At 47.3% G+C, this 27,785-nt stretch overlaps 1 protein-coding gene across 3 annotated transcripts in view; it reads right to left on the bottom strand.

Annotated features, from left to right (window-relative positions):
- Positions 1-12,502, bottom strand: part of ABCB9 (ATP binding cassette subfamily B member 9) — a 43,012-nt gene extending 30,510 nt beyond the window's left edge. For all 3 annotated transcript variants that reach the window (XM_075898583.1, XM_075898584.1, XM_075898585.1), the window contains exon 1: positions 12,366-12,502. The gene's annotated coding sequence lies outside the window, so the exon portion shown is untranslated. The remainder of the gene's footprint in view (positions 1-12,365) is intronic.
- Positions 12,503-27,785: the final 15,283 nt, after the last annotated feature.

Genomic DNA, 27,785 nt, shown 5'->3' with positions numbered 1-27,785 from the left:
GCCCTGGGCCCCTTGCAATTATCAAGCCCTGGAGCAATTACCCCCTTGTCCACTGTCGAAGGGTCTGCTTTGCTGTGATATCAGACTAGCAAATTTACCCTACAAGCGAACTCAGCTATGAATAGAGTTGCCAGATGGTTTAGCCAAAAATACTGAACACCTTCCCCCCCCCAAAAAAAACGAAGAAAAAATTCTGTTGAGGAAAAAAAAGGGGGAGACGAAAGTTGTTGAGCATAAAAAAAAAAAAAAAAAGGACTCCGAGAGTTATTAAGCAAAAAAAGTTTACAAAATTTAAAAAATTAAAAAAACAGCATGGACTCTTTAAAACAGTGGTATCCAACCTTTTTACACCCAAGATCACTTTAAGTCTCAGAACAGGCGAAGATCTACCGCCCCGCCCCTTCCTTGAAGCCCCGCCCTCTCTATTCTCCCAGCCCATACACTCTGTTAAACAGTTTATTTTTAAATTATGCAATATATAAAATTAAAATAACTTTTATAGTTATGAAATAAATGGTCTGTTTTTAATTCATGCTATTTAAATGTCACATGAAGCATTTACAATTATACATTTTGTTCTCTGCTATTTTGTAAATCTAAAATCAAGTATTGATAATTATATATTTTTTCCTCCAATAACAAAGTCTCAGTGTGACACCTGTGACTGAACAGTATGTGCCAGTGTCTTGAAGTCTGGGTTGTAGTCTGAGATTGCTAGTCGTTTACAGTCCATCAGATGGGCATCTGTGAGGCGGGTGCAATACATGGACTTGATTATCTTTACTTGGGAAAATGCTGTGTCTCAGAGGTATGTGGAGCCAAAGTAGCCTTCACTTTGAAAGCACAAGATGACAGAAGTGGATATTTTTCTCTGTTTACCATTCTCCAAAAATCACTATCCCTTGCTCTGACTTTCAGTTCAATATCATTTTGCATAGTAATTATCTCCTTATTAAGTCCATTGCTTTGTAAATGAAACACCTGATGAAATTCTGTAGCCAAGCCGCGAATGTCTTCTCTTTGAAGGAATGGATTTAAGACAAACGTGACAATTGGTTCCATCACATCTAATTCCTGAAATCTCCTGTTGAATTCGTCTGCTAATTTCTTCAGGTATGCACAGAAGTTTTCTGGGTGGAACCATTTTTCTTTCTCATTAATTTTTTCTAGTATTCCCCCCAAACTTGGGAAGTCATACAGTGTTTTATTCTCTAATTCAGAGGACCATAGGCCCAGTTTCAATTTGAATGCATTCACAACACTGAGCACATGTGCTAAGTCTCTGTCCTTTCCCTGAAGTTCATAGTTCAACTCATTCAGTTTTGATGTCATATCTGTAAGGAACCCAAGGTCCAGCAACCGTGCACTATCTGACAGCTCACTGTACACTTCATTCCTTGATTTAAGAAAAGTGTTAATTTCAGGCATCAGCTCTAAAAATCTTTGCAGGACCTTTCCTCGACTTAACCACCTCACATCAGCGTGGAGAATTAGTTCACCATAGGCAGCATCCAGTTCGTTGAGTAAGGATTTAAACAGGCGATGCTGAAGGGATCGAATTGAGTTTACAATCTTAACAACTACTTTCATTATATGAGAGAAGTTCATAACTTTACTTGCTAATACTTGCTGATGGATTATATAGTGATAATTGACAAAAGAAGGGAAATCAGGATCATTCCTGCAACATGCAACAAAGCCTGCATTTGCACCAAGCATGGCTGGTGCACCATCTGTTGTGATGGAAACCAATTTCTTGATTGGAATGTTTTTCCTCAAGCACATACCTTTTGAATGTGTTGTATATATCGTCACCTCTTGTTCTCTCTTTAAGGGGCAAAAGGATGAGAAGATCCTCTTTAATTGTCATATCCTTAAAAACCATACACACAAAAATAATCACCTGGACAGTGTCAGTCATGTCAATAGATTCATCAAACTACAGTGAGAAGCATTTGCAGTCCTTCAGGTCTTGCTGTAATTGCTGAAAGACGTCTTCTGACAAAGATTCCACTCTTCTTGCTACTGTGGAAGCACCAAGTGACACGCCCTGGATCGCTGTCATTATTTCTTCTTTGTTTTTAAAATCTTTTAATAAAGAGTCAGCTGCCACAATCATTGCTTCTTTAATTATTTCGCCATCTGTGAATGATTTCTTATGTTTTGCCAGCAAATGGCAAATACGAAATGATGCTTCAGTGCAGGCCATCCCTTTTACTGCTGGTTTAAAAAATAATGACTGTCGAGCTTTTAAAATGGCCTTCAGTTCATTAACTTTCTTTGTACGTAGCATGCTGTTCAAGGGAAAACTATCCTTGAATTTACTATGTACTGTTGCGTGGTGTTGTTCCAAATTGCTCCTTTTACTTAATGATAAACTTTGATGACATATCAAGCATGTGCTCTTATCTTTTATATTTGTGAACAGAATTTCATTTTCCCATTCTACGTGGAAGTTGTACATTTTTTATTTGTTACATGGCCTAGGTTTGCCATTCATGTTTATCGCCAGCCAGGGAGATAGAGCTAAAATAAAAAGCAAGATAGCACTAAACTACCAAATGTGTGATATTTGTGTTTTGGTACAGTGTGGTGATATTATTGTCATGGACAGACCCAACACAGCTTTTACAGCTGTTTGGATTTAGAATTTAAAATTTTCATGATTTATTTGTGCATACTAGTCAGTGTAGTCTGCTGGAGCTGGAACCCAGCAGGGACAGCTTCACCGGGCCCCAGGCCTTTCGTAGGACCCCGCCAGACCCAGTTAGAATCATAGCTGTGGTCAGTGATGGATACACTCAAGACACCACAGGTCACTATGAGGGCCTCTCCAGGCTTTACCGTCACTGGGCTGGACGGGACCAGCTACACCTGGCCTGGGAGAGGACAGGGAAAGGAAAAGCAGCAAAGGTTCCATTCTCATTACCAGGCACTGAGGAAAACTCCCCAGAAGGCAGGGCTGGGCAGGTTTATGTCTGGGGAGAGACTGAGGCTCCTAGAATATGGCACAGAGAGGAAGCTGCCTGGCCACTTGGCTGTGGCATTCAGCTGCCCCACTCCACCTGATGGGGTGGCTTCTCCTCTGTCAGCCCATGTGGAGCATGGTGCATCTGGGCTGAACACAATAGCCTCCCCACGAATTGAAATTAAGGGGATTGTTCAAATTTACAAGGGCTGCGGGGATCAGGGCCGATGAGCGGTGAGACCGTGAGGGTGAAGGTGGGCTGTATGGCATCATAGCTCACAAAACTGGGGGGTGCTGGAGAAATTCAGGGGGATATACACCCCACATGGAGGTGGGTAGGGAAATCCCTGGCTGATTGCCATGGCCAACCAGCTTCCCCTTTTCACCAGCCCACCTGGAGCTGGTGCACCCTAGCTGAACGCCATAGCCAGCTGGCTGGGCAGCCCCTTCGCTTCGCTCTAGCCCAGCTGCCCTGCACTCAGCCCAGGGAGGCTGTGTTCCCGGGCTGAGCGCAGGTCAGCCAGGCGGGAGCGAAGAGAAGCGGCTGCCCAGTCACCTGGGCATAGCGCTCAGCCAGGGTGCACCAGCTCCAGGTGGGCTGGTGCAGAGGGGAAGCTGCCTGGCCAGCTGGCTGTGGCGTTCAGCCCGGAGGAGGCTGAACCGTGCTCCAGCTGATCGGGCGGCTTCCCCTCTGCGCCTGCCCACGTGGAGCTTGGTGCACCCTGAGTGCCACGGCCAGCTGGCCGGGAAGCCGCTTCTCTTCGCTCCCGCCCGGCTGCCCTGCGCTCAGCCCAGGAAGCTTGATCCAGCACAGCTGGAGCTAGACGCAGCCTCCTTGGGCTGAGCGCAGGGCAGCCGAGCTGGAGGGAAGAGAAGTGGCTGCCCGGCCAGCTGGCCATGGTGCTTAGCCAAGGTGCACCAAGCTCCACGTAGGCAGGCACAGAGGAGAAGCCGCTGATCAGCTGGAGCATGGGGCAGTCTCTTTCAGCTGAAAGCCACAGTCAGCTGGCTGGGGTGTTTCAGCCCTCCTGACCTCCCAGCTCCCACCATTCCTCGTAGCTACTCACTGTGTTGTTGCTCGGTGAGTAGCTGCTCCTCGAATGAGGAAATCTAATGTAAATGTACTGCGCAGGTGTGCAGTTCAGAGAGGGCTCAAGAGCTACTTTTAGAGCCCCTGAGATCTTAGAGCCCCTGAGACCACGGCTTTAAGACATGCCTTTGAGGCTTTTTGCTGGTGGCCTGCTCCAAGACAGAAGACAGCTCTCTACAGAACCAGGTAAGTGGGGGGAGGAGCTGCGGTAAGGGAGGCGAGTGTGTGTAGGGTTGCCAGGTGTCCAGTATTTTTGCCTCCTAGCTGGCTCCAATTCCCCACTCTAGAGACAGTGGGGAGTTTGGGGAGGAGGGAGGGAGTGAGTAGTAAATACTTCACTCAACTACCTGATAAGTTTATACTACTTGACTACTTGCTAACATCCCTAGTGCAGGGACCAGACCCTTCCCTTGCCAGTCCCCTCACCAGCTACTGGCTGGCTCCTTGCCCCTCCTGCCAAAAAATTTTTGGGGGAAATGTACCTCCTATGTGTCACCTGTCTGCTGAAATGCTTGGTAAAGACAGAAGATATTGAACTGAAAATGAATGAGCCAAGACTGGAGCGTCCAATATTTGGCTAATTAGTGGACAAAATAATGAGGACCTTGGCTACTCTGCCCACCATTCCTTCTGTGGGTCCTTAAAGAGAGAGACTCTGACAGGAAGGAAGAGAAAAGAACAGACAGAGTCTACTGGAGCAAGCTTCACCATCATGGCTGCCCCCTCCCACCTCACGTCCTGGCACCCCCATCCTTCTGTGTCTTGATTCTGAGAGACAGACTGACTGGATAAGGCCTGGAAGAGGGGCCCAGATCAGACTCCCTCTCTCTGCCTGCTCCAGCTGAATCCCAGATACTGCTTGGAATGAAATGGGATCGTACTTGAAGAGCAGCAAAAACAGCAGCATCAGCTCATCTCAATTCACTTCTCCTTCCCCCGCAGGCCAGTTATTACCATCTTTTACTACCACCCGGAGACTGTCAAGCAAGGGGCTTTTCCTCCTAAAAACTCTCACTAGCTAAAGGGAATGAATCATGTTGTTCAAACGAAAGCCTCAGGAATGCTTCACAGTTCAGAGACTGTATCTATTTTTCCTTTTCCGTACCTTTAACAAAAGGTTAAAACGTGGAATGGCATCTTTGCCATGGTGCTAAGCAGCGGAGATCTCTCCAGGGAAGCAGACATCCTCCAAGGGTCCCTGGGCACAATGTGTGTGTGGGGCAGAGTGTGCATGTGGGGGTGAGGGACAGGGAGAGTGGCTCTACGCTCCTGGAAGGGACAGGGCTACAGGAGGAAGGGGAAGAGCTAGGGCAGCTAACCCTTAGTGCTCCCTGGATGGTGGTGCACACCCTCCCTCCCAATCCTTCACAGCTGCACACATTGCACCACGCAGTGCTCTGGCAACAATTTAAAGGGCCCAGGGGCTGGCTCCTACATGGACCTCTTTGAATTACTGGGCCCTGGGGCAACTGCTCCCTTTGCCTTCTCCCCTCCTCCACTGTTGGCAAGTCTGGCTCTCTCTCTACCAGTTCTCAAACATGGTTTTAGGCTATTTAATATTGAACAGTGACTGAGTAAATATTCACCCCTTTGACTCATTCATTCTCATTATATGCCTCCCCCCAGCGGTCCTTATTATTTTCATTGTAAACCATGCAAAGAGTGTACCAAATTCAAAGGATAAATAAAGTAAATAAACCTTCTCATTTCAATGCTCTGTCCGTTGCCATGGAGATGGAACATGGCTACAGAACCTTCCCTAGCTATTGGGAGACATGGAACAATAGGGCAGCTTCATTCTCAGCATCCCAGCGTGTGTTCCGACATACTGGAGTCAGTCTTGGATTAGGTCTGACTTAGCTTGGCACCTTTCTGTTAAAGCTTGTAAAGGATGGGGAGTTTTGTCTAATAACATTTACCACATTGATAAGCAAACTGGTTTCAAAATCAGGGCCTACAATCGCTAACAAGGATGAAACCTAACAACCAGGAAAGATGCATCCCAGTGTAAGTGAGACAGGTGGAATAAATGTAGTCAAAAGGTCTGTGTTCTACATTAACAACATTTTTAAAAAAGGAGCAGAGGATTATAGACAGTGTTGGCAGCACTGTCTACCATTAAGGCTGCCCGTCCATAAAATCTGCACCAGATATTCCACATCATGTTAACTCATAAGAGTGAAACTGTATCTCTGTCCATATTGACACCATAAAATAAGGCATCTTGGTAAAGTGACCCACATAAATGGGCCTGTCACATCCTGCTATCCTGAAGCCTCTTAATTATTAACAAAGTTGGCCCACTAAACAGGCCAGCTCATTCAATGCGGCCGGCGTGCATGTTAAGACTTCAAACATGCATGATGAATCAGTAAGAGAAACAGATGAGGCTACATCACACTGAGGGAACCTTCATTCATTATTTAGGTAAAGGTAGAAAGACTGGGATGGCTGGAAAGAAGACAGCTGATGGTAGCCATCTGATGGACTACTACAGAAGACATGGGTTTTGATTCCTGCACAGGATCTCATTTTTGAGAGCTAGAAGCAAAATGTTCAATTCCTGGAATTGAGCAACCTCCTTTTAAATGTTTAAAAATATTTAGACAGCACATCTTTAATGCCCACTCCAGTGTCTCTTCAGCAGAGCTAAGCAGGACTTAGTTTAAATAAATATAGAAGATTTTTTTAATGGTGGTGCCTGGACACAGACACATACTGTGGCTCTCTGACTTTCTAGTTCCTATACATCCTTTGCCATCTACCATCCCAACATCTTGGCCTGCATTAGGCAGGCTGACTACACCACTAGATTGCTGTGAAGACTTGCAAATTAGGAAGTGAAACACCGCAGTGACTGTCTGAAACACCGTAACATTATTGGAGTGTTTTCGCTCATTCCTGTAGAATAGAGCAGCTGTTAGTCTGATCTTCTTTAAAAAAGGGGTGGGCAGTTAAACAACTGCTCTGTTCACTCCAGAGGTAGCTGCATTTAGGTAGCAGATAAAATCAACCCTGTTACCTCAACTTTATATACTGTGTTTGTAAACACCTTGCCATAGTTCAGGGTGGAGGATACTAATTTGTTGATGATGAAGAAAAGCTGCATTTGGATGGTGCTACAACCATTTGTGTCTTCTTTGCTAAAGGATAAAGGTGTCTGGAGCAACAGAACAAAAATTCCAAAGGCCTCAAGAGAGCCACAAACCAGCTATTTACTTTCTAGCCTAAAATCTAACACTAGCCCCAAATGTTGTTAAACCCCAATCCTTTCCAGATTAAGACAAAAATTGTTTTTATGCAACAAGTGTCAAAACCCTTGAAGTTTCTGTCAGAGCTTTTCTATTAAAAATACTAATCCTGTAGTGGCAAACCAGTCCTCTCACCCTTTTTACAAAGGAACCAAGTGCCTTGAAATATTAGATTTCAAATAATCAAGAGAACAGGGCATTTCAGTCAGCCCTGTCCATAAGGACTCATTGCACAGTCTAGAAAACTCCTGAAGGATCAAACTACTCTCCCATACTGTGGAATACAAAACGGGGTATAAGATAAAAGAATGAGGCTTCCCCCAAGACTGGATAACGAGAAACCCGAAGCTCAAACTCCCATGACAGAATGATATGAACATGCAGTAGGTGTTGCCAGTGTCAACTCGAGCCATTCTTGCACCCCGGTCAGCGGGCACGCGACCCACGCGCGACCCCCGCCCCCCGAGCGCATGGTGCCCCTTACAGCTGTAATCAGGCGCTGCGTGGCCCCCGCCCCTGGGCTGTAAAGGGCACTGTGCGCCTGGGGGCTGCGCGGCACCTGATTGCAGTTGTAAGGAGTGCTACACGCCTGAGGGCGGAGGCTGCACAGTGCCCCTTACAGCTGCAATCAGGCACCCCCCATAGGTTGGCGCCCAGAGCAGCTGCCTGGCTAGCTCCACACCTTAATCCAGCCCTGGGTGTTGCGAAGATACTCTCTATCGTAAAACATGTATTTATCGAAGCACAATGTGGCATGTTCAATTTAACACAAGTCACTGAATGTAACATAACACAGGGCTAGCTCTGGGCACTTCAAGGGTGGTATTATTCATTTGACATGACCCTTAAGAACTTGCGATCTGTTTTTAAAATCTCACTGCACAAATATGCATCACAGCACCTTCCCAGGGTGCTTTTAGTGCTGGTGCAGTAGATTGATCCAAAGACACACATTGTCTCAAGCTGCTACACAAAAATAAACATTCAATGTCCAATTTTCAAGCAAGCTCAACATCCTACAGCTCCCCATGTAGACACCTAATGCATTGCCAGAATTTCAAAGAGAACTTTAATTCGAAGCCTAAGTAAGAATGTTGCTCTTTTGAAATTCTGGTCCATGCTAAACATCTCTGGTTAACCATCTGGCTCCCCCTACTGGAATTGAAAGGAAAAGCACCACTGCAATGGAACTTGCTCTAATTTGTATTTACTTCATCCTAATGCAGCTCTGCACAGACTTTGCCCAGTTCTAACACTGCCAGAGAGAGAACAGGAATGATCAATCCACAGCTGGCAGATGAGGGATTTAAGGATTGTGCCTAGCACAATAGGCCCCCAATCACCATGGGGAGCTCTGGATGCTAGAACACACATAAATAATGAAGAGTAAATGATTTTACCAGGTAGACAGAACAAGGACCCTCGTAAGAGGTAGCATGACCATGCCCTGGGTTAGGGTAATCAGTGAGTGGAAGGCATTATGTTTGTGTGAGAACCTTCTATGCAGCTCTTGAGGGGGCACTGCAGTGCAGACTTGTCTTGGATCCAAAGAGGCCGGGACACACCTTTCCTCTGATGAAGAACAACTGGTATGTTTGATGCCCACATGTTACAGACAGCGGCTTTGTACTGGAGGTCTCAGCCAATGTCATTGTTTATCATAGCAATTTATTATTCATTATATAATTCTCCAACAGCGTGTCTAGCTGGGGAAGTAGACCAGCAGAGCTATAGTAGAATAGTTATTAAGGAAGAGTATAATTGTTCTTCTGCTTTAGCTGTATTGGTCAATTTCCTTGGGTAGACAAACCCTGAGACCAGTGGCATAGCCAGAAGGGTGCACTTGAGTGGGTCTCAACTTTGCATGAGTGGCAAGAATTGGGGATGAGGAAAAGTGTGACAGGAGGGTTCCCTGGCTGGAGTGGGATAAATCCTGGGGGTGGACTTGGATGTAAAACGGGTGGGCCATGGCTCATTCAGGCCCAGCAGCTATGCCTCTGACTCAGAGCAGCATTTTTTTCAAAGACACAAGAGAGAATTAAGCAGCCAGCTCCCTGGGGCAGTGAGTGGAGTTGGCCACCTAACTACCCTTTGTGACTTTCAAGTCTCCCCCTAACTTATTTGATCTGTAGGTTGCTGTCCACTACAAGCGCAGTGAGGGTCCCATACCTGCTGCTTGGGTCCTTTCCCATAGGAACTACTTATGAACCAGCCAGCTAGAACTGAAACTAGCAGAACAGCTTCCACATATTCTGGTGCCAGATCTCTGTCTACAGAGAAGGACTTTGAACCCCTCCAGACATTGACATCTGAGTAAATCTCTTGTTCCGTTTGATCTTTGCCGGTTTTTTGTACTAGCAGGTCTCAGGGCCCATAACAGCTCTGTCTAATCCTGACCAACTCCCCACTCAGCTTCCTATGGCAACAGCCTTTGTCATAAGCTTGGCATCAACAGCCTCTCAGGCTGGGACCCCCCCCAGAATCTCACTCCACTCAACCCTAGTGAGGAGGGTCTGGAATTCAAAGTGATCCCAATAGAGACATCATTGAAGTTAGGCTAGCCCTGCAACACGTGAGCCCTGTAGAATAATCCTTTATAAATGGTCCTGTTTTCCTGGGCAAAAAGTCTGATTATGCTCTCAGCAAGTATACAGGCAAGTATACAGACTTACGTCGGATCCGTACTTACAAACGGGGCTCTCTCGACCCAGAGCTCACAGGCAGCGGTCAGCCACCTGGACCTCCGGGGCGAGAAAAGCTGCTCTGGGTGCCCCTGGTCTGCTGGGGACCGTCTCCAGCAGACCAGGAGCATCGGGAGCAAAGCCGCAGCCCCGGCGGGTTTGCTCGCGGTGCACCTGGTCTGCTGGAGACGGTCCCCAGCAGACCAGGGGCACCGCGAGCAAACCCGTAGCCGTGGCGGGGTCCCACGCTTCTGAGGCTTTGCTCTGGCAAAGCCTCAGAAGCGCGGGACCCCGCCGCGGCTGCAGATTTGCTCCCAGTGCCCCTAGTCTGCTGGGGACCGTCTCCAGCAGACATGGGGCACCGGGAGCAAAGCGGGTCCCGCGCCAGAGCAAAGCCTCAGAGGCAAGGCACCCCGCCGCTGCAGCTTTGCTCCCCGTGTCCCTGGTCTGCTGGGGGGGGGGGCGCAGCTAGTGTGACCCCCCCCCAGCAGACCAGGCTTTTGTTGTGGACCCTGGGGCAGAGCAGCTGGGGCGCTGCCGGTTGGTCCCGCAGCGCCGCTCTGGGCACTACTGGACCAACCCGGCAGCACCCCAGCTGCTCTGCCCCAGGCGTCCTGATTCAGCCACTGCTGGTCAGTTTCAGCAGCGGCTGAATCAGGACGCCTGAGGCAGAGCAGCTGGGGTGCTGCTGGGTTGGTCAGCACCCCAGCTGCTCTGCCCCAGGCGTCCCCAAGTCAGCCGTTGCTGAAACTGACCACCGCTTACTACAGGAAGCCTGAGGCACAGTTGCCCTGCCCCGGGCTTCCTGGAATCAGCAGCTGATCAGTTTCAGCAGCGGCTGAATCTGGATTCCAGTTCCGACTTACATACAGATTCAACTTAAGAACAAACCTACAGTCCCTATCTTGTACATAACCCGGGGACTGCCTGTATATGCTTTTTGTCTTTCCACTGTCATTAAACTCTGCATTATACCCCAAATTGCAGCAGACCTTTTTACAGGAGACATCAGCAAGGGTAAGCAATGGAAAAGAAATCAAGCAGGTGAAGACCTGTGTGTAACATCTTGGGTATGTAGGAAAATGCAGGGCTAGTGTGGCTGTTTCATGAGAAGATTGGGACCTAGTGGAGAAAGGACAGTAAAAACTACAGTCAAAACCAAAAATTTCTAACTAGGAACTCAGTCAGTCTCCCCTGTATCCCAAATAACCTTCGAGTACTGAACTGGCCTGACATGTTATCTGTGGCATCCAATAGTGTCTGGACTCCCTTTATTACAATTTGATGCAGGGTTTTTTAAATTCAATTTCTAAAAAGTGTCCTGCCTAGTTAGACTCAAGGAAAAAAGAATGTATAGCAGATTAAGGCATTTGATTTTTGGATAAGGTGAGAGAAATTATAAGAAATTAAGTTCTTGATAATCCTACATTAAACAGGTCTCAATAAAACAAAGTCTTCACTTGTGCTTTCAGTTTTTAAACTCTATTGTTAAACTGTTGCTGTAATGCAAGAAACATAACCTAGGTTACACTTTAGTTTAAAAAAGTTTATAAATACCTCTATGATCAACAATGAGTCCTCTGTAGAATTTTGTTTTAGCCAGAGCCAGAATGGTGCTTAGTCATCATTCTAGTTCATATTCCACTAATAAAGTTATTTAGGGCTTGTGAATAATACTATAGACGACTATTTAAATGTGAAATTAAATGTACTGGGAGTCGTGTTTTATTACTCCCTTTATACACAATGTTAATGATAAACTCACTGGAAGAGTTGTAGGAAGACAAATAACCCTTTGAATACACTGCCCTATGCACAATAACTCTAGCAGGCAGCAAGTGACATTAGCACAATGCAGTGAACTCGGTGCGGGGTGTCTACATGTATTGTTTAGTTGCAATGTTACCACGGTGGGGGGGTGGAATATGAAGGGGGGACAGACCAGATAAACACAATGCAAAAGCTACGCCACCCACTGTGCTTAATGCAAACGGGAAAACCCAAGGGGATTCTGATCTGGCTTCTGACCCGAGATACACTTAACCGACATCACATACGAGACGGGCATGATCAGACGCAACGGCACCAACAGACGCAGGCAGAATCAAGTCCCCAGCTGTTGTCCGGGATCAAGTCAATTAATTAAATGAAATTTTAAAAAAATTCCTGACAGCCCTGGCTTGCTCTGTGCAAACACATCACCCTGCGGGTCCTGCCTCAACTCGGGGCCTCCTGCACCCGGGCGAGCCCCAAACTCAGAGATATCCCCCGGCGCTCCCACCCTTTGGGGACAGCGATGGAGCCGCCGCTGCAGAGTCCCACAGCAGGGCCGTGCAGCGCCACGTGCTGCCCCGCACACTGGGACCAGCTCTTACCTGGCCGGCGGCAGCTGCAAGGCGCACGGAGCATCGCGGAGCCACACGGCCCTAGCTGGTCTGCAGGACAAGGTCGGAAGTGGGAGGAGCTTCCCCGTCTGACATCACCAGGGAACCACGCCCACCTCTGCAACCTGTGTTACGTGTAGGACAATGTAGCACTTTAAAGACTAACAAGATGGTTTATTAGATGATGAGCTTTCGTGGGATTTTTGATCTGAGGAAGTGGGTCTGGCCCACGAAAGCTCATCATCTAATAAACCATCTTGTTAGTCTTTAAAGTGCCACATTGTCCTGCATTTTGCTTCAGCTACCCCAGACTAACACGGCTACATTTCTATCACTGTGTTACGTGTGTGTGTGTCTGTCGGGAGCAGGGGGGGGGGTTCACGGCGTAGAGCCTGGGAGGGGGCTGCAGCCACGTGCCTGGCCTAGGCACGGGGGTATCACCTTAAAGCATCTAGCTCCTCTCTCGCCTTGCACCGGCTGCTGAGCCCCAGCAGGAACCAGAGCTGTGAGCTGGGGCTCGCGGAAATGCGTCTGCCTCGCCTGGCCAGGCGCCTGGCTCTACCCCTCGAGGGCGCCCCTGTGCCCCTCGCGGGACTTCTGCTGCCAGTTTTGCCCGAAAGTTGCCAGCCCTGCTTTGCTCTCGGGGTTGCAACCGTGCGCCAGGGCCAGCTGTTCTAGCCCCGGGCTGCTGCCTGCGCTCCAGGGTGCACGGATTCCCTGGGCAGGGCATGGCGAAGATGGACTCCCCCTTTGGGGATCCTCAGCTGCCAAGCTTGGCTGGAGGGAGCTGTGCAGGGTGATCCACTCCTGCCACTTCCCCTGCATTTTCACCCTGCTTTAGCCAGAGTCCACCAGCTTTCTGCAGAAGGTGCCCAGGTTCAGCTGCTGCGGATGTTGCTTATGCCAGTGTTTCTCAATCTTTTTTTTTATAAAGTACCCCTTTTTTTAAAAAAAAATAAAAATTATAAGTACCCCCCAGTACCTAGTTTTCAGAGGCACAACATATTTTTCTACCCTTGCAACACATTTGTTTAAACAGCTTAATTGTAGCAGGACAGGCAATTAAATGTTTGGATGTAAAAGTAAAAAAATAATAAAGTGCTGTAAAAAATTAACACAAAAATTCAGTTTTCTCCAAATTTCAGTTGTGTTAATGTACCCCCCCAGACTTCTCTCAAGTACCCCAAGGTTACTTGTAGCACTGGTTGAGAAACACTGGCCTATGCTATGTGCTATTCCTTTCAGGCTTAACCAAGGAAATGCTGATGCTGTTTTACAGTGCAAAGTGAAGCATAGCAGCAAGCTTTGGCCATAAGCAGGGGAATCACCTATAGCTTCACATTCAGTACCTTTGTACCAATCCCCCCGTTTTTCAATTTTTTTCATGTGTGTAGAGAATACATTTTGTCCTGGGTAACAAGGCACATGCAGATGTTCGCTGCCACATAGAAACACAGGCTGCTGATGGTGGGCACCCTGCTAATCAGGTGGGCAGCATTTTAATCTCTCCTGGGTGGCCACCCAAGTGCACAGTTTACAAGGAATACTGTCCTCAACCCTCTTCTGTGCCCCTGTGCTGACTTGGCAACACACAGCCCTTCCCAATCTTCGCTCCAAGATCAGGGGCAGAGGGCGTGGAAACAGCCCCAAGCCCCAACTGGTAGAGAGCAAGAGAGACAGAATAACTCCTGGCCACATTCCTCCTGCATCAGGCGCTTAGGGCCTGCATCTCATCGGCCAAAAAGGCCTCACCTCAGTGTTTAGCTAACCTACACTCCCATTTTTATATGCCCCTTTCATGGAATTAAAATGTTTCTTCAGCTGGCCCAAAGTTCAGCTCACTTTGTCCATTGTGAAATAAATCAGCTCTCTCTGATAATTATTTTTTAAGGAAGCAAAATGCATGAAGCTAAGATGGGAGAGAAAACAGGAGTAATAAACATGCTGTATAACTCTGCCAGGGTAACAAGACTGGAATGAGCCCTCTTCTCCCTTACACATCTCTCCTTCTCCCAGGCAATATGGGGATAATTACAAATTGTTTCTGGCAGGGAAGAGAGTTCACCTTCTTCCTCTCCAACAACAAAAAGTCAGATTTAACTTACCCCAGACCATCATACAGGCCGATGGAAAATTACACACCTTAAAGAAAATGTTTTCTGCAAAAAAGTCCAAATGCTTTATTCTTTAGAGTGCTTTGTTAGCATCCAGTGGAAATAGTTAGATTTAAACAAGGAATTACTTCAAGAGGATTTTTAGTTAAACCCTAGCCCTAAGGGAGCTGTAAGAGACCCAGTTTCAAAAAGTCCAAGGGCTGACATAAATATTTCTTTTCAAAATCAGAATAGCCCATGTATCTCAGAACTATGATATGGCTGTAGTCTCTTCCTCTGTATAAGCTTTATCACAGAGCTAGGACACAGTTACTTTATATACAAACCAATATTAACACCTAGGCTATTTGTCACAAGTGCAGTATTCAACATTCCTTTCTGGATCTACATGCTACACTGTGTAACCCAGACAACATAAGAACTGACTGTATGGGACTTTCAGAATTCATTCTGTTTTAGTGAAGAGCAGGATGTAAAACCTAAAAGCCAAAGATCAAGTATCTCTCTGTCTAGGCAATCAGAAAAAAAACCCTTCTCATTTTCTGGGTTTTACTCCTCCAGGATGAACATGAGTATTTCAGTCCATTTACACACCCCAAAGGACATACACAGCCCTAGTGTAATAATCTAGATCAATGGCAGGAAGGATGATTTCAAGCTAAGTCAATGGGATACAGATCTGGGTTCAATTCTCAATTGTGCTAGATTCTCCTCTCATTTACAGCCATAATCACCACTTTGATTTTCATGGTGTTATTCCGGATTTATACCAACATGCACACAATCCTAATCATGCTTACTGTGGAGCTTTTAGCCAATCAATACAATGCTTTCTGCTTCTGTGGCCTATCTGTAAAGTGGGGAAAACAACACCTCTCAGGGATGTTGTATGGACGAATCCATGATGGCTCAGAAGGGCTCAGGCATGACAGCAGTGGGGCCATTTTGATGCTCACTCAACTTTCACCATGCCACAGAGCTACCCAGGTCTGAGTATGAACCTTCCATGCAGGTATCTCAAAAGAACACGTCCTGCTAAAGTTGCCAGTGACCCTGAGTTAGACCCTGGAATTTAGCTGGTTTTCTTCATCCCAGATGTATTCTGCTCAGGTGACATGACTGTCTCGATTTGAAATGCCATAAACTGGCTCTTCTTCAACTTCTTCAGGGACGAGTTAGTGGTGTTACCAAACACGCCATCTTCCACTTTAAAGGCAAGGGATGGCAGGCTCCTCATTTTCCTTTTCACGCTTTTCTGTTCTCGCTTGTATGCTGCAGCCATGTTTGCTATCACCTGCAAAGAGGATCACTCAAGTTAGTGGGATGGTTTTTGTGGTTTGCTGTAATTTCTTATGTCAGTGTACACCAATTCTCTCTGCTACATTGACCTAAAACAAGGCATTCCAGCAAAGAGCTAGCAAGCTGCAGGGCTGCAGTCAGAGGGGATGCTGTGGGAGTGTGAGTTACAGGACTGGAACTAGGTACAAGGGGATCTGAGTTGGTTGATTTTGAATGCTGGGGGATGATGGGTATAGTTAGTGACTCTTCCTTTCACTTTCTTGTTAGGTGCTTTCTTTGCTATCCCCCGTTCTACTAGCCCCTCAAAGTGAGAGTTTAAACTCAAATGGAGACATATACCAATGAGAAATCAAGGTGACACACTCCCTGAGTCTAGCTCTTAGAAACTGTATTGCTCCATAGCACATAAGCATTGTTACCCTTATTTCAGAGGGAGAAGCTGGGTCACAGAGCAGTTCAGTAACTTCCCCAAGGTCACACTATGTGGCAAATTCTGGCGTAGAACCCAGAAATCCAGGTTCCCAGCCCTCATTTCACCCCACTCGATTTTATTACAATTAATGGATAATAAAAAGAATCAAAATCCTACTGGAGTAAGAAAAGTCTTACCAAGTGGCCCAATTCAAATCATTATACCACCTTGCTCTTATATTGCAGTTTGCATCCAACAGATCGCACTGTACTTTACAGAAGTGATCAATCCTTATGCCTATTTTATTTAGAAAGAAACCGAGGCACAGAGAGTTGAAGTGACTAGACCAATGTCACCCAGCAGGCCAGTTGCAGAATGGAGAACAAACTTAGTTCTCCTGAGTTCTAGTCTAGTGCTCTATTTACCTGGCCAATTGTTCTCGGCCATTTGGGTGTTAGGACTCTCCTGTAAAGCTCAATGGCCTGTCACTACCCAGTAAAATGCTTCAGTGCAAAAAACACCTGGCTTACTAAATACTTTTTACCTTCACTATAGAAGGTGCCCTTATTAACGGAATAAATGCTAAATAAGGGCACCATGCATACGATAGCAGCAGCTCCTGGAACTCCTGCCCTGTGGTGCTGTCGGGCTCAGCTGCCCACTCCAGGTAGTGGGGCCACCAGGGTCACAGCAAGGTGTGGTTTGGCCTAGTTGCCCTGACTGGAGCTGAGGTAACAGCATGTGGGAGAGGGGCAGCTTGTCCCCTCTGTGTAAATGTATAACTGTTGAAAATTTTCAGTGGTTGTGCACATTTAGTTAATTAACATTTTAACATCTCTACTCTGCACCCCTCTGAAATCTCCTCCTGACCCCTGGCTTCCTGTGTGACCTTTTGACACATTCTGGTGACTTGAGATTTTGGCTCATGGGCCACAGTTGAGAATCCCAGTAGGTTCCATTAGGCTGCCTTGGGCCTGAATTTCAGACACAAACAGCAGTTTCTTGCCATGGCTCTCCAGAGCTCCTTTCTCCCCAGTGTGGGGAGGCAGGAGTTTAACACAGCACGTTCCATGGTAAGCATCAGATGGGATCTCTTCACCCACCCCAAGGATTCCCTGTACTACTCTGGGCCATATTAACTCTTTGGATATCACAGATCTGAGACAGGCAGTAGCCAGCCCTAGATCCAGCTCCTGAGCATCCCTAACCCTTACCAATTTCAGTGGGGCTTGAAGATGCTCAGCACCTCATGGGATTGGGCCCAGAAGGAATCTCCTTATTCAGCTTCTACCTCAGTGCCATGCTGCAACATCCATACCATGCTAATGATGGGACATGAGTAGACATATGAATTGGTGCAACCTCTGGCAGATGGCCTGTCCATTCTTCCCCTCGCCCCACCACATGTATGGCAAATACTCCAGCCCACTCGGAGGATTCCAAAGCACAAAGTGACTTACGATCTCTTTCACTGCATTCTTCTGCTCCTGAACAGCTGTGGTGAATGGTGGGAGGCCATCCGCTTTACTGGGAGCAGCACTCTGCTCTTTAGAATCCTTGGCAAACTCAACCTGAAAGGCACGAACGAGACCCAAGCGTTTGTATATGCATTAACAGAGAACATCTGCCGTGGCTTTTCTTTCCCTAAAAGTTACCTCCGACGAAAGACAGACGTATCTGTTAAACATCAGGAAGAAGGGGGAGTATTTAGTGATGGAGCTGACAGACGTGCGGAAGTCAAAGAGAATCGGGTCGAGATAGTCATCCCATTCGCTTGGCTTCTCATTCACCACATTTTGGATGGAGGATTTGACCAGCTCATTGGTGCAGTTGTCCAGGCCGGGGCAATTGGCAGGGTCAGCAGGAGTCAGTGTCTGGGAGATATTCCAGCGCTCACCTAAATGCCTGCTCACCTGCAAAGTGCAGGGTCTCACATCAGTCAAACAACAAGATGGTTTAATACAAACAAAAATAATCTCACTGCCTTAGAAGGTGGAAGGTCACGTTGGTCTGAGTTCCAAGATAGAATATATTCAGCAATGAACCAGCCCTGTAAAAAGTGCTGCTGTCCCTAAAGGGCAGTGGTTTGGAGGAACAGATTTAACACCCACTATCTCATGTGTGCTTCCAGAAGGCTCAAGGTATTGGATTCCAGCAGTTTATGAGACAGTGGCTGCCAAAATCAGATAAGAACTGAAGTGAGGAAGTACTAGGGATATAAAAATCCACTAAAATAGTTAACCAGTTCAGTGATTTGTTTAACTGATTAACCACTGTGCGGGCTATTCTGGTCTGCTGCGATGTGGATGGGGTCCAGCTGGTCAGGCCTGATGCAGGCAGAGGGTTCCTATGGCCAGGTTGGTTAACCAGTTCCTGGTAAGCCTACTGCTAAGTGGATAACCAGTTAACCTCTTACATCCCTGGGGAATATGAAGGAAAACCATACATTTTCGCAGGAAAACCATACATTAGATTATACCTGAGCGAACCCCATTGTTGTCAAGCAATGTGGTTGTAGGCAGTGTCTCAGAATTAGTTTTAAGGAAAAACATTGTACGGAGAAATCCTCCCTGTAGACTGAAAGGACTTGAGAGCAAGGAGGGAGTCTTTACTGGGAGCTGTACAGAACCACATGAATGAATGATGCGGCATACAGCTTCTGCAATAAACAAACAATAACTGTGTTTGGAGCCATCTAGAACCATGTATTGTGGGGTGAGACTCCATTGTGTGATAGAAGAGTTTATGGCCAGGTTGTCTACTGAGACTTCTCACCTTCTGCACACTGTGGAGGAGGAGATGGACAGTATGCAAGCCTAGCTAGGTTTACAGCCAATGGATCTACAACTTTGTAGAGCAGGGGTGGGCAATAATTTTTGCTGGGTGGCCACTCCAAAAATTTGGAAAGTGGTTGAGACCTGCACTCCTATATGATATTAATGGATGCTGGGGTCTGGGATGGAGGTTAGGTGCAGAAGGGAGCCTGGGGTAAGGGAGGGAGTTTGGATGAACAAGGCAGTTGTAACCTAGGACACTGGACTAGGGAGCAGGAGTTGGATTGTGACCTAGGGCAGGGAATTGGGGTACAAGAGGGAATGCAGGGGTTTGAATTGTGAGCTAGGACAGGAGATTGGGGTTCCAGATCTGGGAGGGGATATGGGTATAGAAGGGGGGGCAGAGGATTTAGGTATATGAAGTATAGGGCAGGAGTGGGGGGCAGTCAGTTGGGGATGGAAGGGGCTGGGGTGCCAGAGGCAGGCTGTGGCCAGGAGACTTAACAGCCAGCAGCTGTTCCTGAATCAGTCTCCCTGCCTGCCCCACTTGCAGCTATGTGCCCTGTGAATAATTACAAGCCCCATGTGCTTCATGGCTGCCTGTTATTGAAATAGCCAGCTCCCACTGGCCAGTTTCTGGCCAGAAGCTGGCCAATGGGATCGTGTTGGGGGCAGGAGCAACTCCTAAAGCTATCCCTCCCTCCCCTCTGGGCTCACAGTTTTTAAAGTGAAACCGCCCCGCAGTGGCATTTCTGAGTGGCATTTGGGTGGGGTGAGGCAAATGGGGAGCCTGCCTGGGGCTCCTTGCAGCATCTGTGGGCCAGATCTGGTGCCTTGGTGGGCTGGATCTGGCCCACAGGCTGTATTTTGCCCAGGCCTGTTGTAGAATCATTGGTCAAGATCTCCCATAAGGGAATATGCAGGGCACCAGCTGTTACTCTAGGTCAGGGCTACTAAACATGTGGCCCATAGGCTGCATGCAGCCCGCTTGTTTGCAGCCTATGGTGTGGTTTGGGTTTATGTGGGTCTCAACATGCAGCTTGCAGGTGGGATCCTTTGAACGTGGCCTCCACAGGGAACAAGCTCCACAATGATGAGTCAATACAATAGTCTTCTAAAGTGCATATCAACAGCAGTTAAATTCCTGGATTGTCGTTGCTCATTAAAAGGGCTGTCATATGGGTGGAAATGGGGGAAATATTGCATTTTATTAATATAAAAAAAACTGACTTAAATGGGGCCTGTGTGTTGTGTAGTCTTGCCTTAATCTTTGTTCATGCCCATCTGTGTGAAAGACGCTATTTGCATATATATTTGCATGTATATGCAACTGTGCTTTAGTTGCGGCCCTCAGCATGTGCTGTGAGCATCATTGTGGCCCCCAGGGCTTCCCAACTTGAGCAGCCCTGACCTAGGGTATCCTGCACTCTGGACCTGGGTTAGAGCAGGGGGAGGATTCTGTTGCCTACTTAAGTCCCCTTGAAAAACCCACATCCTGCACTTTGCACATGGTTCTGGGAGAGGACACTGCACAGAGGGAAGCAGCTTCCTCCGCTGGAAGCAATGTCATTGTTACACGCCTCGCCCCTCTGTCTGGCCCACCTCATCGCAGAAATCCCAGTTCTGACTAGAATAGATGTTCTTGGATGCTCCAAACCTGGACAAAAAGGAGAAAAGAAAATTGTAGAACCCAACCGTCGGTCACTAAACACAAGCCTTCAGCTCCTTGCAAGCTGCTCTCGTATTGCCTTATGGGACAAAGAACACAGACCATGGCAATGACTTAGACAGGGGGAAAGTTCTGCAGCAATCACTCACCACAGGCCTCTCAGCCAAGGTCAGCAGGTGGGGGATTTTCATTATTAAAAGGACAGGCACAAATTAACCTTCCCTTGAGGACAAGGAACATTTACTATGTCCATCTTTTCATCAAGGAAAGAATAATCGGAAAGCAGATGGGTTTGGCTGAGTAGAGGAGATCTGGGATGAGAGAAACGAACCTCTCTGTCTTCTCTTGTTACACCAGTCTTCTGGTAAATCTAACCTCTGAGTTTCACAGACCTCCTCTACTCTTTAAGGCCTAATTTATATTCCATTAAGCTTCCTGGTGACACTCCACAAATGATTTCAGTGGGAGCAAGATCAGGCCCTGTAGCTATTCCACTGTAGAGAAGACGGAATGGTTTTGTAGCTAATGTACAGGCTTGGGATACCTGTGCAATCAGGGGATACCAGCCATCACAGACTACTTGAATTGCCAGAAATGACACTGTGCCTCAGTTTCCCCTTCTGGAAAACAAAGCTACTAATGCGTGTATCCCAGAGGCCTTGTGAGATGGAATTCATTAGCATCTGAAAATCCCTCAATAGTGTCCATACCAGGGTTTCAGAGTAGGAAATATTACTAGCAGAGAGATGTGTACATATATTGCATCCACAAAACACAATAAAAAGTGTCAGTAGCCAGAGCAGTCCACCTGTAAAAAATTGTAGCCAGCGCTTTTGCCACAGATAAAGCATCTTTTTTCGGCAGAGGGACGGCTTCGATCCATTTGGTGAAATAGTCTGTTACAGTGAGTATATGTGTATTGTTCCGGCTTGTCTCTGGAAAAGGTCCTGCGAAAATAAGCATTAATTTAAATCAGCAATGGGCAACCTAGGCTAGTGAGTGGGCTGCAGGAATGGCCTGCCTTCATCTCCGTGGGACGCAAGACTGTCATAACCAAGACAGTTTCCCGGATTAAGGCAGTTTTGCTAACTGTGCTCGTGTATCTAGAATTTGCAGGGTGTTCCAACTGAACCACAGCAGTGCTTTGATTGGATGCAGAGGGAGCACACGGCTCTCACAATGTTGCGTGCAATCAGCACACACCTCACTTCACATGCCTGTGCTTTACGTGAATGTCATATTAGTAGGAAAAAAAACTACACAGAAGGAAACCAGTGGAATCTGGCAACCCTGCATATGGATCACAATAAACAAAAATGCCATGGGAGCCATGCCTTGATGGCTGCATGTGTCCTGTGGGCTGCAGGTTACCCACCACTGATCTAAATCAATTGATTTAGATAATCTAGGCCATAGTATAAGCCAAACAAAGAAGATAAAAAACAACACAGAAAAATGAGCAGTACAAAGAACATCACAGCTAAATGCTACATCTGCAGTGCAAATGCTTTGAGCTGTTACATTCCAGTGACATTTGTCATTACAAAATCTTCAGTGTGGTCCCAATCCTAGGTGGCAATGAACAACCAGAGCTCCTGTTTAAATATACAGCAGAAGCTCAGCAAACTGTGTGGATCAGATTATATTTTAGCAGGCTGATAAATTCACCCTTGATGTGTCCCTCAATGCAGAATCTGGTAGATTTTGCTCCCCACACAGCGATACATTTTCTGTATCTATTGACAGTCTGTACAAGTTTCCTACAAACAACAGAGGAAAGGCCTGTTTATTGTGTTAGCCAGGGAGAGGCTCATCTCAAACACTTACCATGAATTTCTAATCCTAGTACTTCCCAAGGCGATTCCACTTTGATAGGCCTCGCTTTCCGTGACATGTTCTTATTGTGTTCTGCGCTCTGACAGGTTTCACACATTTTGATCTGAAAAGCAAAGAGCCAAAGACTTTTCCAAAAGGCTGTCAAACTCTGTGAGGCGCGGACCTGACCTACTGTGACACTACTAGTCACTGATGGAACAGCCCCAGGATTCTGAGCCTCTCTCTAAATGCAAGACGGCCCCTGGAGTCAAGAAACTACAGTAAATAAGTAAGTACAGCTTGAATGGAAGTAGCACATAACCACCTTCCCATTCAATTATTTCCCTCTTCTTGCTTTACAGTAAGGGGCTTGAGAAATACCAAAACTAACCGGGACTCCATTGCACAGTAGGGACAAGGATGAAGGGAACACATACAGATTATCAAAAAGTGCTGCTTTGCAGGGACTCAGGATGGCTTAGGCCTTGTCTATACTTACCTAGAAACGGAGGGTCCAGAGAGCGATTGCCCAAGGATCTATTTAGTGGGTTTAGTAAAGACCCACTAAATTGAATGCTAATGACACCCCTCTCTACCTCAGTACTCCACCAGGTCACGAGGAGTAAGGGAAGTTGACAGGAGAGTTTCTCTTATCAACCTCCTGCAATGGGGATGCGGTGGAAATTTACTTAAGGTACATTGACACGAGCTATGCTATTCTCATAGCTGGAGTTGTGGATCTTAAGTTGACTTTCTCCATAAGTGTACACCTGTCTTTAGTGTGCAGGCTAGAGTAATGGGATGCATAAACAGGGAATTCTCAAGTAGGACCAGAGAGGTTATTTTACCTCTATAATTGACACTGGTGTGACCACTGCTGGAATCCTCTGTCCAGTTCTGGTGTCCACTATGGTGCCTACAAAGGCCAGATTGGGTAAAAAGGGCCAATTAGCCCTGTGACAGGCTGCACTTAGAGGAGACTCAGGGCTGAAAAGGTCAGATGGGGCAGGGTAAGCAGGTATAAAAAACCAGGAGTGGAGTGCAAGAACAGGCTGAGAAAGATATAGTGTACAGTGTACGGTAATCACAGACTCAGGAAGTGTGTCTGGTAGGCTGCAAAATGGAAGGAGGAGGAGTTGCAGGAAGGAACAGTGCAGCATTCACTAGAGAGGAGGGAGAGACGTGGAAAAGTGAGTAACCCTGTGACCCTGCCTGGAGATACGGATTCTTGCCAGAATCCAAAAAAGGGTGAAATAGCCATAAGGAGCAAAGAAGGCTCCAGTTGCAACCTGGGGTGAGCTAGAAATCAGAGACAGGAAGTAAGGAAAGAAGCTCAGGGAAACAGCAGGCTTCAAACTGGTTGAGAGCTATTCTCCAGAAGTGGCCAGAAGGAGGTGCCACAGCAGGGAATCATGAAACTTGTTACACTCATGCTTTGAGAAGTTAAACTAATAAGCTAGAGGAGGTTCAGATGATTAAAAGGTAAGAAAACAGTGATAGTTTCAAAGGGCTCAATCTATTTAGCTTAACAAAGAGAAGGCTCAGAGTTGACTTGATTACACTGTGTAAATATGTACATGGGGAACAAATATCTAAAACTGGGCTCTTCAGCCTAACCGAGAAAGGTCTAACATGAACCAATGGTTAAAAGGTATATAGACACATTCAGACGGGAAACAAGGCATCAATTTTTAAGAATCAGGGAGTTTAATCACTGGAAAAAATGTATCAAAGGTTGTGATAGATTCTTCATCACTGACAATTTTTAAATCAAGCTTGGAAGTTTTACTAGCAGGTCTGCTCTAGGAGTTATTGTGGGGCAATTCTGTGGCCTGTTATACTGAAGATCAGACTAGATAATCACAATGTTCCCTTCCATCCTGGAAATCTTTCAATCTAAGCCTCTTGGGTTATTTTGGGGGGTTCACTTACCACAACTGAAGCCAAGACTCCCTGGAGCAGCCACACCCTAGAGCTGTGGTGTCCAACACACTAGCCACATGTGGCTAGTTCACTGTAGTTCATGGCCCTAGAGTCTCCTCTCATGTGCCAACAGGTTTGACAGCCTATGACTTAGCTGGGAGTTACTCTGGGGAGAGTCCCAGGCTGAGGTGGAACATCCCAGAGGTAGATGGACATGCTGAAGTTGCAAGGTCTGGTCCAGATCAGACTTTTCCCAGAATTTGCAAATGTCCCAGTTGGGGCCCATCTCTGTTGGGAATCATCTGCTTTGGAGGAACTGGAGTTGTTTGGGTTGGGAGAAGGCATAAATCTTTCTTCTAATCACACTTCTGCTCCCCCTAGTGGCTTGTTACAGAGTGACACTGCAGGGATTAAGGCGCATGTGGGTAATGGTGAGATAGTGAACACAGAAAACCAGTCATCCAAGATGTAGAGCTGGATGGACTGGAAGCTCTAAAATCCCTGTATCAGTCCCCCGTGAAGAAGTCAGGAGGCTCTGTCAGGAAGCCAGGATGGTCAAGACCAGGCACATCTAAGGATGTTAAGTATCAGGTAATTGACTAATCGAATAGTCAATGCATTAGGGCTGTTGCTACACTTCAAAAGCGAAAGCTCCAAAGTCTGGAGTCAGCTGGGGACTATCTCGCTGACGGTGGGCTCAATGGAAATTCTGTGAGGAGCCTGACCTTGGGCTGCCTGTGGCATTTCAAAGCAGCAGCAGCTTGGGGTGCCAGGCGGGAGCTTGTCCACGAGAAGTGCCAGTTTAAAAATCTTTGTGGACTGGCTGCCTTTTGCCCTTCTGCCTCCGATACAGAAGCAACAATGTGGGGTGGCAGCTGCCCCTGTTAAGGGTAGGTCTGAGCTCCTGGGCCTGGTGCGAGTTGGGATTGAGCTGCCTGCCTAGCGTCTAATACACTTTAAATGCAGTCTTGCAGTGGGGTAGGTTCTGGACACATTGTAAACCAGGTCTGAGCGGGGCTGCTGGCCAGCCTGCTAAAAAATTTACTGGTGTGGGTAGGAGGGGAAATGCATGTAGCCCATAGGATTAACCTATAAGCTTTTGCTTATTGGTTAATCAGTCAATCGACTACACTACTACGTCCGTAGTACGTACCCAGTCTACTACATCCTTCACAATCCCCAGCCAGTAGTACTGACTCTGAATCCTGTGTACTGTCTTCTTTTGTCCCAAATGGTTCCCAATTTCTGTGAAGTGGCTTTCCAGGAAGACCTGCCGCCTCCTTTCAGGATCTACAATAACTTCGCGCTTTTCCTCCTTCTTTGGTCCCACATAATAAAGGCAGCCACCTGCAATGAAATAAGAAAGAGGATAGGCTACAGACAACTAAAAACCAGTACTTCACAGTAGACAGGCTAGCTCACAGACTAATTTTTGAGCACACAGTCCAGAAACTTCCAGTTACTGGATTCCAAATGGGAGGTCATTCTTCCAAAAGAGATGAGAAACTAACTATCAGTGTATTTACCAAGGGATGCCTAAACAAAAAGATAGTGCAAGGGGCCCAGAAACAGAATTAAACTAGAATCAACACAAACATTAAACCAAGAACTCTTTTTTCCCCTGAAAATAGTAGAACCATCCAGGATAGTGAAGTCATTTTGTCCTAGAATAACTTCACTCTTAGCATAGTTTTGCTATAAACAAAATTAATAATTTACCCCCTGGAATGCAAAATTAATTTACCTGCATTCTCAGAGCTTTCCTCCCTCCAGAGGGAAAGGTAAGTGGCCAAATTCCTCCTTTATTCCATTTGATAGAGGTTTGTATACCTGCTGATATGGTGAGGAGTAACACTCTAGGAAGGTCTCAGATGTTATAGTGATAAACATGGTATTAGAACCTTCCTAGAACAGATCTGTACACCTCTCTACCATTCCACTGACAGACAGCATAGCACGCACTGGCTGTATAAGAGGACTGTGCTCCTCTTGGGAGTGTGCAGGTGCAGAGCAATGGGTGTGATAGTGAAGTGCGTGCACAGCACCCATGTGTCAGGGAGTGTTTTGGGCAGGGATGCACTGATCTGCAGGGGCAGTTCAGTCTTGCCAACTCACATGATTTTCTTACCAGTCTCACAATAAGTATTATAAAGCCCCAGCTCCTGAAGTCAGGTGGATCTGAGGATTCCAACCTTCCCTCTTAAAGAAAAAGTAGGTTTCTAGCAGCGTTCCCTGTAACCTAAGTGCTTCAGTGGCCACCCAGGAGAAATTCAAATGCTGCCCAGCAGATTAGCAAGCACCCTCAGCCAGAACCATGTGTTTCTGCTGGTGGTGCACATCCGCATATGCCTTGGTGCACATAAAAATTATTCTTCACATAGATGGAAAAACTTCCAGGGAACACTGCTCCTTCGCCCTCCTGGCTGTGCAGAAAGTCCCTTAGTGCACCCAGGGGGCTGAAAAAGCAGAAGGCAAATAACTATTTGTTACGCAGCATCTCCTGGTTGTAAAGCCCAGCGCCTGACCTCGGAGCCCCGCGGAGACTGGCGGCTTCTTCCCCCTCCCCGGCCTCGCTTTTACCTTCGATGATGAATTTCTGAGCGTAGCGCTTGAGGTTTTTGCGCTTGATGGAGCAGAAGCTGGGGGGGAAGCAGCCCTCGGACAGCAGGCGGTAAATGTCCTCGAACTTGCTGCTGGGGCTGCAGGACTCCACCACCTCCTCCTCGGCCACTTGCAGGGCCGCGTCCATGCTCAGCATTGGGGGGGGGGGGAGGGAGCCGGGCGGGACGCTGCGCTAAGGCCGCGGCTCTGCGGCCCCGCGCGCGCGCGCGCCTCCCCTCCCGCAGCTCGCGCCTGGCTCTTTTCACAGGGGCACCCGCGTCGCTCCCCCGCCCCATCCCATGTTCCCGCCCAGGGACCGTGTCTCAGTGTCGCTTGGCAATGGATGCCGCAGAGAGGCTCCCTAGCCTGCAGCCGCAGAGGCGCTGGAACTGCCGGGGCTGTGGCAGCCGAAGCGTTTCCCAGCATCTGGTCCCAGATGCTTGTTCTCCTAGAAACCTCAGGCTGCAGGGGACCGGGAGAGCAGCCCGGACCAGCCCCCTGCCTGGCCCCAGCTGCACAGCCCGTCCCTGGGGAATGACAGTGCGCCGCAGGGAAATCCCTGAGGCGCCTAGAGACTTCTCGGAGAATTGCAGCCCCCGTGGAGTTCACTGGAGCTTCGAAACCTGGACCGTAGTTTGTTTCAGAGGCCTTCAGAAAGTCTGTCTGAGAAGGGAGCGAGGTTTCTGAGAACGGAGGGAGGTTTGGGTTGCCGTGCAAAAGAGGGAACAGTTCCTGCAGTTACAGCCATTGATTTTATATCAGCCCAACTCAAGGTGTAAGTGAAAGAGGGCGAAGGGGATTTTG

The sequence above is a fragment of the Pelodiscus sinensis genome, chromosome 15 (genome assembly GCF_049634645.1).
Source record: "Pelodiscus sinensis isolate JC-2024 chromosome 15, ASM4963464v1, whole genome shotgun sequence".
In the NCBI taxonomy this organism is placed as follows: domain Eukaryota; kingdom Metazoa; phylum Chordata; order Testudines; family Trionychidae; genus Pelodiscus; species Pelodiscus sinensis.
This window is presented reverse-complemented; position numbering and strand designations above follow the sequence as displayed.